This window comes from Panthera tigris, chromosome A2 (genome assembly GCF_018350195.1).
Source record: "Panthera tigris isolate Pti1 chromosome A2, P.tigris_Pti1_mat1.1, whole genome shotgun sequence".
NCBI lineage: Eukaryota > Metazoa > Chordata > Mammalia > Carnivora > Felidae > Panthera > Panthera tigris.
This window is the reverse complement of record NC_056661.1, coordinates 126457225-126475079: the sequence shown is the minus strand read 5'-3', so window position 1 is coordinate 126475079 and position 17855 is coordinate 126457225. Positions and strand designations below refer to the sequence as shown.

Sequence of the window (17855 nt, the reverse complement as noted above, 5' to 3'; positions counted from 1 at the left end):
CAGAAAAAAAACAATAAAGTCTTTTAAAAATAAAACAAAAAACCAGGCCTGTATTATATTTCACTTTATCCAGGTTTCTAGTTGATAATCTCTGATCTAGAATCCAGTTGGATGAGTGATGATTTCACTGTTTTTTCTCAAAGATATCCTTAATGGTCTGCTCCTTTGTTCTCCCACTTCTTTTCTAGTTTTTATCCTGATTTCGATAATAATGTGAGTTACATGTTTGACAAACATTAGTTTATTATCTTGATTCTTCTGTTGCTAAATGCATATTGTGATCGATAGTATGACTTAGCATTTGTGGAAAAGGGAAACTTGCAGGAACTTGTAGGAAAGAAATATGTAAATACTTACTGGTTTCCAAGCAATTTACATAGTATAGAGAGCATTTAATCATTACTACAGCACCATAAGTCAATGTTATTATGACCATTTTACAAATGGATAAACAAAGACTCAAAATCAAGGTCCTATAGCTCACGTACCCACATACTATTTGGCATGCAGTAATGGCACCATAACATCGAAATCTGCAACAATAAGGAGAGGGTGGTATATAATGATGTTAGCAGTGCCGTGAAATAACACAATGAGGGTCTCAGTTTGGGGTTGGAAGTTAATCTTCCCACTCTTGTTACCAGAGCATGTGGAATACTAATCCTGCAAGAGGACCCAGCTGGCAGTGCCACCACACACAGCAGAAGCAGGGGCAAGGGGTAGCAGCATTACTTAGCAATAGCTAAGTAATTACTTAGCAATAGCTAAGGCCTATGGAAAGGCAAGTAGGGGATATTCCTCCATGATGAGGTACAGAAAGAAATGGATCTGATTCCCCCAGAACGAGGCCATTAGGCTTGTTGGTTAAGGGTTATTACTAGTTACACAGTAAGTGAGGTCTGGATATTTATATCAAAACCTCTTGCATATCCTTTAGAACTAATCAAATATAACCATAGTTATTACATCAACCTGTACAGGGTTCTCATCACAGAATAGGGACTAACTCTATCTTCAAATTTGAGTATCATCTTCATAAGGGTCTAAATTAAAGCATCCCATGCAGGTGTTTTGCTTGTTTGTTGTTTGTTTTTGTTTTGTTTTGTTTTACCTCTCAAGGGTGCTCAAATAGCAAAAGATGCCACTAGATGGCCACTGAGAACAGATCCTTGATTCGTTCACCATGATGATTGGGTACAAATGGCAGTTAAGAATTGGGGCAAGGTTGGGACGCCTGGGTGGCTCAGTCAGTTGAGCGTCCGACTTTGGCTCAGGTCATGATCTCACAGCTCGTGGGTTCGAGCCCTGTGTCGGGCTCTGTGCTGACAGCTCGGAGCCTGGTGCCTGCTTCGGATTCTGTGTCTCCCTCTCTCTCTGCCCCTCCCTTGCTCATGCTCTGTCTCCCTCTGTCTCTCAATAATGAATAAACTTAAAAAAAAAAGAAGAAAAAAAAAAGAATTGGGGCAAGGTTGAATTGCTCTGCCTAATAAGTAGGAAGTTATTGTAATGGAAAGAGAAGAGGAGGGAAGAAGAGAGGCAGTGGATGAAGGGAGAAGGGAGAAGAAGAGGCTGGTGTCCAGGGACTATTTTGCCAGGAGGTAATTTTAAAGAACAGAAATGTCTAACAGGAGGTCTTAAAGTTATTTTCGGCGGAACATCTGACGTGAACACCCTCCTCTGCCCCCTAAGGACTCTCCCATCTTCTGCATCGTTCCCCAATGCTTTAACAGCAGTGGATTCTTAGCAGAGAATCAGGCAAGTGCTGGGCATCTGAGCGGAGCTGAGATGCTGATGTTCCATAGGAGGAAGAGGGGCAAGAAGTAGTAGAAAAACAGAGAAAAGATAGAAGGAAAGAAAATGTGTGGCAGATGGGGCAGCCCAGTCCTCAGACTTGTTTAATTTCTCTTTGAATGTGCAGAGTTTGGGATTGGAACCAAAGTCTCCCTGACCTCCAAGCCCTGCATGGTCTACTCAAATATAAGCGTACAACCGAATCCCTATTGCTAAAAGTCAGCCCACCACATAAACTCAGTCCCTGCTGGTTTGCAAGAAGCAGAGGACATTTTAATGGTTCCCATGACACAGTGAAAACACCCAGAAACTGCCAGAAAGGCTTTCACAGCCTCCCACCAAACAGCTCCAGACTATTGTCTGCTCTTACTTTCCCCTTCTAGGAACAGCTGTAGTCTGCAGCAGTTCAGGCTGTCAGCGGTCTCCCTCTGGGCTTCCCTTTTGCTCCCCTTTTCCACCCACGCAAGTCCTTTGTGTTCTTCACATCCCTGTTCACATCATCCTACCCCCTTCAAGAGGGCTTCCCAATTCCCTTCCCGATTCTGCTCAGTTTTCCATAATTCTGTCCCCTGTCTCATGTCTGGGGTCAACTTTAGCCATCTGTACATCCTCCCCACCACAGACCAGCATGGTGCAGAACTATAATGGGTTCCCAATAAATAATGTTTGCATTGAACGTAAAGATGATGGGTCTGTAACGTTATTTGCAGCTAACTTTAATAACCCCTAGAGGTTTCTTCTAAATAATAGGAAAATCAGATTTTGGCGGTCTAATGCAGAATTCAAATGCAGCAAACCCAGCGTAGCTGTCTTGCAATTGGCGCCTGTTACTCCTGGTGCTTGACTTAAAAGTGGCCTGACTAAATGATTATATGTTTACATTAGAGACAATAAGGAGGATGAAATGATGCTGGGGAGAAAAAGTGCTATTGATTTTGTTTTATGCCCCTCAGCTTATCAGCTGGGGCTGCATGCCAGCCATATCCAGTGCAATAATAGCCAGAGGCTTGAGGGGTTTTGTAGTGAGCCGTGAACTTGAATGGGCATATTACAGGGTGCCCAGTGGTTGTTCTGGGAGATGTACCTGCTTAGATGCCATTGGAATTTCCAATTTTTTGGCAAATGTCCTCACACCAGCTGGAACCACAGCTCTGGCAGATTCCAGGAGGGGCTGGCTGCACTCTGCACTGCCCTCAGGCTCATAACTAGCAGACCTGTTCTGCCGGAATCTAGAAATACGGGGCCTGTCTCTTCCTTAACTCCTTAATTGGCACAGAGGAGACTTTATCCTCCCAAGAAGGCCACAGGGAAATAGACAGCAGTGTGGTAAATAAAGCATCCTGACCATTGAAATGATAACTACTTATCCCATGAGCATTTACACCCAAATGGAAGCAAACAAAATTACAAAGTGGCTTATGTCCTTATTTGTTATTGCCAGCATTATTCTTTACAACCACACACTGCTTTCCTTTACAAAGGCCCCACAGCACTTCTCAGATGTCTGGATACTAACATCCCTAAAAAAGAGCAGATACTGTTGAGTGGCATATCTTGTCCCTGCTTCAAAAGGCTTCTTCTCTAAGTTTAGCATCGTCTGAACATGGAATAGAAAAAATGGTAAAGGACATTGTATGTTAACTAACTTGAATTTAAATTTTAAAAGTGTTAAAAACTATAAAATACTTAGGAATGCATAAAATATGTGTAAGATCTCTGCATTAAAAAGTGCAAGGCAAAAGAAAAGAAAAGAAAATGAAAGGAAAGAAAGAATAAAAGAAAGAAAGAGAAAGAAAGAAAAGAAAGAAAGAAAATGGTAAAGGGAAGAGCTGGGTTACACACATAAACAGACAGGAATGAAAGTCAGAGAGAGCCAGAAAGGAAGAGAAAGAGATAGACACAAGAAGGGAAAGAAATAGTGTCAGAGGCATAAAAAGAATAGAGTGATGGATGCACAGATGGAAATACAGAACCTAGCAGAGCAGGCTGACAGACAGACAACCCACCACAGCCAGTCCAAGATCACATTCCCCCTTAGCCAGTGTGAGGGGCTAAATGGTCACTGTGACCTTTTTTTTCCTCACAGGCAGTACTCCCTCTGGTCCCCTGCCACACTCACCTACTCCCCTTCCCCCAAAACACATCAGCCCTGTATGACTCCTGTGTCCCTAACTGTGACCCAACCCATGGCTGGCAATGACAAGGAGATGCTTCACGGAGTAATAGAATAAGAAGCAGAGTCAAGAAAAGAGAGCACAGGAAAACAGCCATGGGGAGGAAAAGAGGAAGGGAGGGAAGACATGATAATGCTGTGGCAAGGATGGGTATCTCTGGGAAGACATTTTCACATTACAAAGTACACCTGCTGGGAATGGCTCAGGCAAGGGGTGGCAGGCTTATCTCCTTGGTTCACCAGACTTCCTGGAAGCTGGAGTGGGGCCTTTTCCCTGCTCCTTGTTTTATAACTCAGGTACCAGCCACCTGGTGACCTCTGAGTTCCCCTGCTCTTAGGGCTGACCCTTCCTTTTTATTTAAGCTTGTTTATTTATTTAAAAAAATGTTTAATGTTTGTTTATTTTTGAGAGAAAGAAAGAGCACAAGCTAAAGAAGGGCAGAGAGAGAGAGAGGGAGACATAGAATTTGAAGCAGGCTCCAGGTTCTGAGCTGTCAGCACAGAGCCTGATGTGGGGCTCAAAGTCATGAACGGTGAGATCATGACCTGAGCTGAAGTCTGACTCTTAATCGATTGAGCCACCCAGGCACCCCAAGTTTATTTATTTCTGAGAGAGAGAGTTGGAGAAAGAGAGAGGCAGAGAAAGAGGGAGAGAGAGAATCCCAAGAAGGCTCTGCGCTGTCAGTGCAGAGCCCAATGCGGGGCCCGAATTTCACGAACCATGAGATCATGACCTGAGCTGAAATCAAGAGTTGGACACTTAACCTACTGAGCCACTCAGGCACCCCTGACCCTTCCTTTTAATAGTTGAGTGATAATGGCTTATATTTAGGAAACACATGCTTAAGTTTTTAGAGCTCAAGTGTCATGATGTCCTGCAATGTATGTGCCAACGGCTCCACAAAAAAATAATAAAAATAAATAGTAAAAATCAAAGTCATACATAGAAAAGAAGAAATGAAATGAAATGAAAAGAAGAAATGGTCAAATGTTAACAATTCTTGATTCTATGTGGTGGGCATACAGGAAGTCAGAGTGACTTTCATTCAACATGTCAGGATGTTTAAACTTTTCCTTTATGAGAGATTGGAATTAAAAAAAAAAAAACTAATAAAAAGGAAGAAAAGAGTAAGTAGAGTCCCTTGCCCAGTGGTGGGAAAATCAGCACACTCCCTACATTTCCTCAGGGCTCACTTGCTCTAATTTCCTGTGCCTGCCCCTCCATCACCTTATCTTTCTGTTTGATGATGCCCCTTTCTCTTCACCCTGCTAGACCCAAACATGGACTACAGCCCCTTTTTCCTAATTTCCACAACCTCCCCCCGCCCCCCCTTCAAGACAGGTGTGTGCCATCACTTTGATCACAGATCCAGGGGCAGTGATCGGGGCCAGGCTTCCATTGCAAAGCATCAAAGGGTATACATGAAAAATTGAATATTAAAAAAAAATTAATGTTTATTTATTTTTGAGAGAGAGACACAGACAGAGCAATAGCAGGAGAGGGGCAGAGAGAGAGAGGGAAACACAGAATCCAAAGTAGGCTTCAGGCTCTGAGCTGTCAGCACAGAGCCCGATGTGGGGCTTGAACCCATGAACCGTGAGATGATGACCTGAGCTGAAGTCGGACGCTTAACCGACTGAGCCACCCAGGTGCCCCATGAAAATTGAATATTTTTCAATCAAAACCAAAAATAATGTTTGCCTTTATGGTTTTCAAATGGGTATACACTGTAACATCTTATTCTTGTAGTAATATTTTCAATAAAGTGAGACAACTGAAGGGTGCTGTTTCTAGAAGTTCTGTAGCTAGTCCTCCCACCAAGAGAACCAGCATCAGTTTTCCTGCTGGTCGTCTCTTGTCTAACCCTGCCTCCTCAAGAACCAGCCTCTTCCCAGCCAGCAGATTCTCTTTCTTCTTCACTCCCTCCCTCTTTCTATCCACACAAACTCTGAATTCAACTCAATTTTCATGCAGAACCACTCACTTCTTTCTATCTTCTCTCCCCTGTTTCCAAACTCTATGTCTGTCTGTGTGGTAGGAGGTGGAGCTGCCTCTATAGAGCCACAGATCTATTAATTCATTTGGTTAAGCAAAAAATCATTTGCCCCCTGAGAGCAATTATGCTAGCAGAGGGCAAAAACATCCACACAGTGTTTATTTTAAACGGCAATTTAAAAAATTCTTGCTACCTTGAACTTTGGCTTCACCAAAGAACCCTATTTAAAATGTGGCAGACACTCAGTAGCAATTTGTATGGGAACTTTGTCTGCAAAGACTGCTGCAGAAAGGCTACTGTCATTGGGTTTTCCTGGGTCACTAGCCTGGGAGAGGACAATTGAGACAATGGAAAGAAGTCTGCCTCCGCCCCATTTTCCCAGCCTGGTGATCTGCCCCACTATCACTGGGATTTCACTCAACTCACATACCACTGACAACTATGCTAGGTCTCTTTTTCTTTGGGGCCTTACTTTGTTCTTTTTATGCCAGCATCCCAGGCCTGTGTTGGCTCTCACCTATTCCTGGAAAACCTGTTTTCTCTGCATTGTCCCCACATTTATGAGAGCAGGATTCAGTGACCTCTGTCCCTCACATCATTTTACCAGACCCAACTTTCACAGGCAACATGAAAACCTTCAGGACCATCATCCCTGCCCTGTTATTTCTTCCTCTGCTATCCCAACTCCCACAGGATGCTTCTTTTTCAGAGAGGTTTATTTCAATTCTCCAGTTTGAGGGAAGCCAATGCACTCTGCCTTGCTTCTGGAACCTTGTACTATCAGAAAGAACTGTGAAAACATTACTGCTCTAGATTAGCCAAAGACCTCCTCGTTCTGGATGAGACCAACTTGGAGTCTTTACTTGCAATAAAGTGGAAGTTTCAGGACAATAAGAAATAGAAACTTGTTCAAAGTTCTCACTCTCCCATCCCCTATTAAATGAGACACCAAATAATATTTAAACAGCACCTGCACTCTGGATAAAGGAGGGCTTCCTCAGATGCAGACCCTTTAGGCCCCAGACCTGCAGGGAGCCCCAGTCAGTGGGTGAGAGTCCTTGCAGCAGCCAAACTCTGAGTAGCTAGCATAGACCCTTTCCAGGACAGGGTAGCCTTCTCCACCATGTTGCTATTTCATTCAGGCCAAGAGTTAAGATCATAATCATATCTTACCAGATTTGGGGCACTATGGGATAATGTTCTAATTTTAGTAGAAACACAAAAGAATGATTTCCAGAAAAATGAGCTTTCAGCCTAGGGTTTGCAAAAGTTGTGTATTCTCCTTCATTGTAATTGTAGTTGCCTTGCAGAGGGCTATTTAGAACTTCTTGTACTTTTCTTAAAAATCTGCAATGAATAGACAGAGCCTGTTAATCCTATCTGTTTTCATAACTGGGACACATTACCTGATGGAGTAAGGAGCCCTGTAACAACCACATGCCAGCAAGTGGTACTGTTCCGAGAACATCTCCTTTCCTTGAGAAGCCTGCCCCCATCCTTTTACAGGTGTGCTCCCACACTCTGCCCCAATGAGTGGGCAATGGCAACCTCTTCATCTTAGGCAGTCAGAGTCCTTCCCACGGAATTAAGCTCAAGAGAGACAGCCTTTCCTCTCTGGAGGGAAGATTTGGAAAATGTGAGTCCAGAGCCATTGCCTGCCCCTGTGCCCATTACATGTCTTGAGCCACCCTATAGGAAGAGAGAAGGAACCCAACAACAGACAAGAAAAGCAGAGGTGAGTGATACCGAGGGGGCCTTAGTTTCCAGAGTCACAAGTCCTAAAAAGAACCCTGGGCACAGCCTTCCCAAGGTTCTTCTTCTAAGTTGTGTTTTTCTTTTCTGATGTTGGTTTTGACTTTCTTAACTACTGAAATAAATAAATAATTAAATAAATAAATAAATAAATAAATACTTCTATGCTTAACTGGTTTTCTAGTGTCTGGAACCCAAAGAATCTGACCTAACAAATGGACCATAACTGATCTATCTTATCTTGAGAGTTGATATCATTACTATATGTCAGGAATTGTGTCAGGCCTTGAGCAAAGGCAGATGAGTAGGACAGCCTCCACCCTGACTGTGCTCACAACCCAGAGTGGGGGTGAGGGGGGTGGCAGGTAACATGGCTATATGGCACTCCTTTCTCTGAGTTCCTGGATTTATCACCTGACATGCAAAAGACCCATGCTCAGGATTCTCTAGCACACTCATCCCACAGAAGTAGCAATGGCCCTTTTCCCCTTTATATTCCTGTTGTTTAGTGCGATCATAAAGGCCTTCTATTTGTTATAGGAATAAGTGAAATTATGCGGTCATAATAACAACAATGCCTCCTTATGATTTTCAGAGCCCTTTCAGATAAATTATCTCAAATATCAAGAATATCCAGTCCATGGAATCCATATAGTACAAAGTTGATGCTTATCAGGCATCACAAATAAAAAACATCCTGTAAGACCTTCAGCTTCCTTCCCTTTCCATATCTACTCTTAATTTTGCTTTCTATGTAGGCTTCCTTACTGAGAAAAAAAATGAGCTAATGGCTGGGAGCTGGAAAGGAAGGGTGATAAAAGTATCTGATTAACTTAGTTTACATTTCCTGGAAATAAGATTAATTGGTTTCTGTTGAAGATGAATCTCAGGGCCTCAGGTACCTAAGAGAATGATCCTCCAACAATGACCTGGGAATCAAAGTTCAAGGTCTGCCAAGCTGTAACCTCAACATCTCATTCACTCATTCATTCACTGAGCTCTATTGGGTGCCATTATGTACCAGGCATTATGGCGTGACTGTCTGCAGTCTCATGAGTTTACAACCCATTACAGTGGTTCTCAAGCTGACTTATACCCTGGAATCACTGGGAGAGCTTTAAAAAATACTGGTACCTAAATCCTACTCCCAGAAATTGTGATTTCATTAGTCTGGGTATGATCTGGATATTTGGAGTTTTAAGATGTCCCCACATGATTCTAAATGTCCAATCAAGGCTGAGAACTACTGGTCTAGGAGAGAAAGGTAAATACACAGGGAATTACTAGAAAGGGTTTAAGGGTTTACAATGGGACCCCATGAGGCTCTCTCCACTCAGGCTTAGAAGACCCTGAGAGGCTTCCCAGAGGAGGTAGCTGAGATGTGAGGGATCAGGAAGACTAACCAGATGATGGTGTTTGGAAGACGGGATAAGAAGAGTATTCTGAGCAAAAAGAACAGTAAATGTCATAAGAAAGTGCACTGAAGACAGGTAATGTTGGAGAGCAGAAATGACAGCAAAGGAGAGACCAGAAGTGATAAAAATTGAACTTGAAGAGGTGAGCAAAGATCAAAACACAAGAACTGAAGTTTTGAGATGTAATTCTGAAGGCAACAGGGCTCATTATGAAGTGTGCTGCGGCAAAACAAAAGGCTCAGCTGTTAGAGATCCTCCGCCCCCTGCCCCCGCCCCCCACAGCCCTTCAAGCCCTCACTGGTAGGTATCAGAATGACGCCAATGGCCACGCCATTGGAGCAGCAAGTTTAATGTAGATTGGTGACTGTGTTCAGGATTTGTCTTTTTAAAATCTTGTCTATACCTAGTCACTGTGTTTGATACATTTATAGGCTTTCTTTTTCTCCCCAGGAGATCAAAGTCACCTCACCGTCTCATTAACCTTCACTTGGCATCCTTAAAGGAGATAACGAGGTAAGTAATATTAGGGAAAGTTTTAAACACTTAAAGATTGAAAGACTTGCCAAAAATACAATACAATAAGCTAAGAAAACACCAAGCTCTGGAGCTGCTTTTTCCCTCTGATTCCAATTTATCTGCAAGATGACATTATGGAGGAGAACAGGTCAGCTTGGAGCATTGCAGAGCAGGGCAGTGCTGAGCTTCAAGTTAACCTGCACTTAGAAAAAAATCAGAGGGGAATGAAATTGCTTTTTGCTCAGGGAAGTTCTTCCAATTTCAGTTCCAGGGGAAATAGTTAATTCATGAGCCGAGCCGTGAGAGAAATGAACGCATTGGTTCCCAGAGGAAAAGGGATCTGGCCAGCTCTCCAACTGCTAATACAGATTTCAGGCTATTTTACATTTGCCCTCATGGGGGAGAAACTAGATATCACTTATCTAAAACTAAAACATTTTGAATTAGATCTGACCTGGTAGATTTCCGCTAACTCAGCCACCACACGTTGAGGTTGGCCCATTTATTCGTTTAGAATCAGTTAACTGTGTTGCAAACTGCCGGCTCCATCTGGGAGCCCTAGATCTGATTTTCAGCTGCTCTTGCCTGTATGAAGTTCCCTCTCACCTGAGCATCTGGAAAAGGTGGTTTGAATTTACCTTTCAGTTCCACCCTGAGTTCAGACAAAGAAGGCAGAGTATGAGCTAGACCAGTGCTTCCCAAACTATAATGTACCCCCAAGTCACCTGGGGACTTCTGAAAGGGCAGACCCCACATTCTGCCTTTCTGCCAAGTTCCCAGGTGGTGATGCTGCTGCAGGTCCATAAACCATACAATTTCTCTACCTGTTCTGACGCTCTGAGGCAATCTCTCCTCTCAAAACCACCTTCCCTATCACCTGGATCATTAGAGGATCATCTGGGTCTCGAAGGCCTTTTGTCCTTCCAGAGTCTCCTTCTTCAAACACTTCCCCTGGAGGATTAACATTTGCTGCTCCCCCAGCTAACAGTATCAGAGATTAGGTTTCAATTGGTTGAAATCCAAACCAAAATGGAATGAGTCAGGACGGTGGATACTAAAGGAACAAAGGCAGCATGGAACAGAGAAAGGCACACATTAATGACACGATCTTCCCCAGTGAAAGGGAAACTAACAAGGGAAAGCAAAGCCACTCTTCCTGTCCTTAGAGGAGTTTCAAACCAGAGGGCATTAACTAGAACACACTGGAGAGTCACAGCCTTGAGGGAAATCCCACTATGCCCCAGGATTTGTTTTGGGGGCAAATTATGTGAATTCCTGCATTAGCTCCCTAATTTGTAGAATGGGTATGACAATACTGATCATCCACCTGGTATTGTTGTGAGGGTTAAATGAGTTCTTCCATCTTAGATATTGCCAAGCGTCCAGTATGGTAGCTCTAACAGTCACTCAAATATAACCAAAATGCAACTAACAAGCATCGGTGAGGTTTGCAACATTCAGATTAATAGAAAGACTCAAGAAGGACTTTGGGAATTCAGCGAGCTCCAGTCTAGGGGTGAAGGGAATACAGTTGATCACACAATTTGTATTCTATCTCAACTCTCAGCCTTGAATGATGTCCTCTCCTCAATAACTGTCCCTGTAGAATTTACTTGCAGAGTTTTCCCATAGAGAAATGTCATATTCGTGAAGAAAACCTGCCCCAATAATTATTATGGATCCCTCTTGATATACCTTACTTAATTAGAAGGCAACACTGGAGATCGATTCCTTCACTTGCCAGTTACTAGTTGACCTTGAGCAAATAACAAACTTTCTTACCCTTGGTTTCCTGTTCTATAAAATGGGGGCAAGAGCAACAGTCTCAGATGGCTGTTGTGAAGTTTAACTGGAGGAATCTCTGTGGCCCTTCGGTAACTGCAGATTGTAGCTCCTTCTTCCTTAAAACCCCCCCCATCAAGGTTACGTCACCCCACTGTGACAAATGGAAAGTCTCTTGGGACCAAACAGACCAAGCTGAAGATTGATCCTAGCCTTATTTCTTCATTTTTTTTCCCCTAACCTTGAAATGTTCACTCCTGTCTTCTTAACTCTTACCCAAACTCATGCTGCCAGTTTTCCCCCAGACTGTAGCAGACCAACGGACTATGGAAGAAGCTGAGTTGAACATGATGTCTTAGGGCCTCTCTTTCCTAACAACAGATCCAAACAGGGCAAATTCAAATGTCTGAGGAAGTAAGCATCTCAGCCACGGGGCCTCAGGGTGGGAACTGCTCCCAGGAAATGGCAGAGTGAGGCACCCCACTGGCAGGGGCACAGTGAGGCCTGGCGAGGGGCTCCCCTTCTTCTCCCTAGAACTCAAATGTCCCCAAGCCAAGAATTAGAAGTAAAATTGCCAACATATGGTTTGTTTCCCAACAAATGATGTTCACTTTAGGCCGTGACAATTTTCTAAAATCCCATTTAATATAATTTCATTTTCTATGAGCTAGCAGACAGGGTCAGAAGCTGCAGAGCAGAATGGCTGTGCCGTGTGTGCTAAGTCACGTTGGGAGGGTGACAGGCTCCATGTGTCTGTGTGAGGTACGGAACTGTTAAAACGAATAAGAAGAAAATCAGGTCAACACATAGGTATTTTGAAGGTTAAAAAAAGATCCTAATTTGGGAAACTACAAAGTTGTTAATCTGATTTTTTTTTTAATGGGAAATGCAGTGTTGAGATATATGCGAATAGAGCACCACCTTTATCAATTTTCTCATCCTCTCTGGGCGTCAGTTTCCTCCAAAAAATGAGGCTTGTTTGGCGTCAGAGATCGCAGAGGGATTTCATTTCCTGTGCTAAGTCTAACCCATGGCCGTGGCTACTCTGAGGACTGGCCTGAGAAGTCCGAGGCTCTAGCTGGACTGACATTACAAGAGATGCTTCATATCTGTCATGAGTCTGGGGTAGCGTTGGTTATAGTTGGTGCTAAACACTTGCAACCCATGTAAATCAGATGGCCTCTGAAGTCCCTTGCATTCTTAGTTGTTGGGTCTAATTTACCCACCACAGGCTGAAGGGCACAAGCAAAGGAGGACCTGTAGAAGATTAGACTGAGATGCCCAACAGACAGGAGTCCCCTAGAGATCACTCAGGAGCATAGCTTTGGCTAAAAGGCATCTTGAAGTTTGACTTGCCTTGTCACTGAACACCACTCACAAATTCAAGCCTAAGCAATACTTGTGACACAGAAACCAAAAAGCATTGTGTTTAGACAACAAAGATATAGGTCCTCATAGTTCCCTGACTCTTGGCACCTATAATGAGTTGCATGGTGGTCCCCGAAAAGATTTTTCCATTTCCTAATGCCCTGAACCTGTGGATGTTACCTTATTTCAAAAAAGGGTCTTTGCAGAAGTTAAGTTAAAGATCTTGAGATGCGGTCATCCTGAATTTCTCAGGTGAATCCAAATCCAATAATAAGTGTCCTTATAAGAGACTGGAGAGAAGGCACATAAAGAGGAAGAGAGGCTGTGACCACAGAGCAGAGATTGCAGTGATACAGTCAAGGAGGCCAAGGAGTGGCAACAGCCACCACCAGCTGGAAGAGGTGAGGAAGGGTTCTTCCCTGGCCTCCAGAACATGAGAGAGTAAATTTCTGTTGTAAGCCACCAAGTTTGAGGTCATTGTTACAGCAGCCACAGGAAATGAACACAGCAGCCTACAGGAGTAATGGTGGCCCTAGAATAGCTCAGGCTGGCCAGAGGAAGAGTCAGAACAGTGGCTTTGTGGAGAGGACATCGGTCCAGATCCTCATCAGTCCTTCATGCCTCCTGTGCCTCCTTTACATGGGATCACTTCTGCAGCCCCCAAGTAAGGAGGTTCTGCCTGGATTCTTTGGAGGCTTTCCACTCATCTGCACCACCTTGGCCCTCAAATGGCCTCATCCAGGCCACCCCTCATGCCAGACTTGACCTTGGCCAAGTTGTATACTCTAACGCAGCTACTAGCTTAATCATTAATCATACTTGCCTTTGTATAGAATGCTCCTGGCCATGTTGGAAAACACACCGTCAAGCTAAACTCCCTCCCCTGTATTACCCAAGTGACAGCTTGCAACTGCATGCAAAACTACTGCCGAAACTCTGGCAGCATTTGGCATCTGAGGAATGGAGCAGAAAAGGAACTCGGAAGCAAGCAAGCTCTCTCTAACAGTGTTTGATACGGAAACTTTCCTCTCCAATTTCCAGTAAATAATGCTCAAAGGGGTCATTTCTGAAATTTCCTCTTTAGGGCCTCAGAATTGCAATCTATGGGAACAGCAGTTCACAGCAAGAACAAGTGGACCAAACCATGAATTTCTTTTGATGCTATTGCCCTTGCCCTACCTTTTTCTCATGCTGTGTGTTGCTTGAACATCCTGAGGAAATCTGGATCTCACCATACAGGAAACCCCTCCCCCAGATTGGGAACTTGACCAGTCTAACTTCCACTTCTCATTTCATTTCCAGCCCTGTGTTTGTAGTGAGACTTCACTAGGACAGATAGAGTACACTGTCCTGGGAGCCCTGCCTCCCCACTGTGGTCACAACTTGCAGCAAGGAACTAATCTGGTTGACATCTCTCACTTTATGAGAGTTGTGGTAAGGATTCTATTTACTATATGTTACAATGCAATATCATACATTACTATGGTCTACTACATACCATCTGTGTGACGCAGAGCATTTATTGAAAATCTGGCAGACAGGGGCTTCTCCTCTATAGGGAAGGAGTAATGACAGCTTCCTTGCATGATTACACTGAGAATCAACATATCTGGTACAGGGGTTGGCACTTGTAAAGTCCTCAGGAAATATCAGCCACCATGACTCCCATTGTTGCTATTGTGATCATTGTTATTACCGCCCTCCCCCAAAGATACATAATCCCTTACTCTCCTCACCACCATTTCTGCCTGCTGCCTTATGTGCTCATATAATGACTGAGTGAGGGATGAAGACAGGAGAAGAAATGTAAGCAAAAACTTGGTGCCTGCTGGATCAAAAGAGGTCTGAGCCATTCACAGACTAAGAGATGCATTTGTATCTCAACCTCTTTGATTATCTCTGTTTCATATTCTGTCCACAGAGTCCCTGTTGGACACTTCCACTTCAGAAATCACAGCAGCCCAACTGGCACTAGGCTTTGTCTCCAAAACCACCAACCTCCATATGAAATAGACATCACCCCAAGAAACCATCTTGCTTTATGAACGATGAGACATGTGACTCCAGAATTGCCTATTGAGGAGAGCCTTGATCCCTCCCTTCTAACTGATGTCACTGCTGGAGTCCTTTGGCCAAGCACAGAGGGAAGGGCTTCTGCTTCTGTCCCCACCAGCCTGTCTGTGCACTGAAAGCCCTAGCCTCATCCTTCTTGGTGTGCTGGCTCTGTGCAGCACTTTATTTATTATTATTATTATTATTATTTTTAATGTTTATTTATTTATTTTGAAAGAATGTGAGCGGGAGGAGGGACAGAGAGAGAAAAGAGAGAGAATCCCAAGTAGGCTGTGCATTGTCAGCACAGAGTTCAAGGCATGTGGGGCTTGATTTCACCATCCATGAGATCATGACCAGAGCCGAAATCAAGAGCTGGATGCTCAACCAACTGAGCGACACTGATGCCCTTCTGAGCAGCATTTTAAAATGTGGTAGCTCTCATTGTAACCCCTCCACTGCCTCAGCTCTGACTCCTCTTTTCAACCCATCCACCTCTGCCCTCACCTCTCCATTCATCCATGTTCTTCTATAACTATACATACCTGGCTCTTGACAAAAATGCAGGTTATCTATATTGCCCCTGACCTTCTTAGGCAAACTTCAACCTTCCTTATTGTTCCCACCAGATTACCCCAGCTCTATTCTAAGTGGGAGCCAGACCCTAGTAAGTATGACTGTCCACCCAGGGGTTGACCCCAATTTCTCCTGCAATCTCATCACCCCAGTCAAAACTTGACTTTCCACCATAAAGTCAACAAGTCTCTTAGAAGTGCCTCTGATGAACTGGTCACACTGCCATGTAAATGACAGATGAGAAAGCAAAGGCACTCCCCTTGAGACTGGTAACCTGACAGGGGCAGGCATTTCCTCCCCAAAGAGGCATTCCTCGGGGTCCTCAGTTGGCCAAAACATTGAGAATGGGTACACCTCCTCAAAAATGAGTTATTTCTACAAAGGTCAATCAGTATATTAGTTTGCTAGGGCTGACATAGCAGAGTATCACAAACTGAGTGGCTTAAACAACAGAAATGTATTGTCTCACTGTACTGGAGGCTAGAGGTCTGAGATCAAGGTGTCGGCATGCTTGCTGCTGGAATGGACAATCCATTCCATGCTTCTTCCAACTTCTGGTGGCATCAGGCATCCCCTGGCTTGTAGATGGTCCTCTCCCTGTGTTACCACATCATCTTCCTTCTGTACATACCTGTGTGCATCTAAATTTCCCCATTTTATATAAATTTCCCCATTTTATAAGGACAGTAGTCATACTGGGGTAGGGACCACCCTAATGACCTCATTTTATTTTGATCATATGCAAAGACCTTATTTCCAAATAAGATCACATTCACAGGTTCTGGGGGTTAGGACTCCAACATCTTTTGTGGGAACACAATTCAACCCATAACACTATGGTATAACATATCCTTATTTATGTCAAGCATACAGTCCTGAAGACCTCATGTACTTCAAAGTTTTCATAATTAATTTTTCTGAAGGAAAAACAATAATAGTTAAGGGCACAGGAGAGGGACTATTATCTCAAATTGTATCTATCCACAAACATGTGACATGTTTGTCCTTGAATATTTCTTTCTTCTTCTCTCAGTGTTTTCACTAATATTTCCCTTTGAGAGTTCACTAAATTTACTGCTTGGCCTATCTCAGTGGTTGTCTGGCTTGTGTAATGGCATTTTATGTAACTTGCACTGCAAAGTCACCAATTTGCAGACCCGATTTTCAGCACTCACGCTAGCCATATGACTCAATAACGTCTTGGATGATACTGTTATGTGATTCGAAAAGTTTTAAATGCTTAAGTTGCAGTGACTATTAAAATAACAGCACAAAAGTAACCAAAATCTTTTGCAGAAATTCTGGTGCATGTAAACAGGAGGGTGATCCACAGTCCACCGACAAAGGAAGCAGGGTATTTCCATCAACAGCTGAAGCAACACTGTCAAATGTGAACACGGCATATAGTTCATTTGGCCCCTGCTTTGAAATTGTGTGATTTTTTTTTGTAAATTTGAGGAATGTATTTTTTTTTTCATTTTAGGAAACTAATCGAGACTTTGTTAATATTCTCATGTCACCTTATCTCAAATTCACATAGTTCACATTTGCATTAAGTGCCGTTGGACTGTGTAATAAGCACCTTTACTTCAGTAAAAAAAGAATCACAGAGCAAAACTACGCAAAGGAAGAAAGGCAGGTGGAAGCTACATGTCTAGTTAGAGGCCAGTCTTGTGTAGATTAGGAATAAATGGGTTTTAGCCATGTCTCTGGTCCTTGGTCTTTAAATTATTTATTCCCTGGTCCTCTCTGCCTAGCTCTGAAGTCCTCTAACAAAAGAAATACAACCTTTATTATATGATTTTTTTTTTGTCCTCTCCTGCCTCCAGCGACCAAAATGGGCCTGGGTATAAATGCTAAACTCTTAAAGCAGAATGACATGAAGGCATGATGAGGCAGTCAACTACTCAGCAGTGCTGTGCTATGGGAGGCCACAGATCGGGAGTCCTGGGACTTGGCTTTTGGTCTTGGCTCTGCCACCAACAAGTTATACTTCCTGGAACGACTTGTTTAATTTCTCTTGGCTTTCCCTATAGTGAATGGTTTTGTACATTTTTGTTAAAGGGATGGAAAGCCAAAGGCAATACACAAGATGCACAACTGTTTCCTTATAGAGAGAAGCATGGGTCATGTGAAGGGGATCTCACATCATGAGCCCTTGCTTCTCCCTACTAAATCCATGGTTCTCCCAAGTCCTCGGGGAGACCAGAGGTATCCTGTGCCATGGAAAGTACCTTGGACTGTTCTCACCGGTTTTGCCCATTGTCTCATTACGAATGGACTCACATGCCCCACTCTATCCCTGCTTTCATCTGAACCTTCACCCAGCCCTGGTGGGGAAGAAAGGCTTTCTTTTCAGGACACTGTGCTGATCCTGACTTTGATTGCCTGGCAGGTCCTGGACAGGCCCACCCTACAGCTCCCAGATAGAAA

The 17855-nt window shown here is 43.5% G+C and overlaps 1 protein-coding gene across 1 annotated transcript in view; it reads left to right on the top strand.

Annotated features, from left to right (window-relative positions):
• Nucleotides 1–17273, top strand: part of THAP5 (THAP domain containing 5) — a 136601-nt gene extending 119328 nt beyond the window's left edge. Inside the window, exons 5-6 of the transcript XR_006212039.1 lie at nt 9579–9641; nt 16700–17273. The gene's annotated coding sequence lies outside the window, so the exon portion shown is untranslated. The remainder of the gene's footprint in view (nt 1–9578; nt 9642–16699) is intronic.
• Nucleotides 17274–17855: the final 582 nt, after the last annotated feature.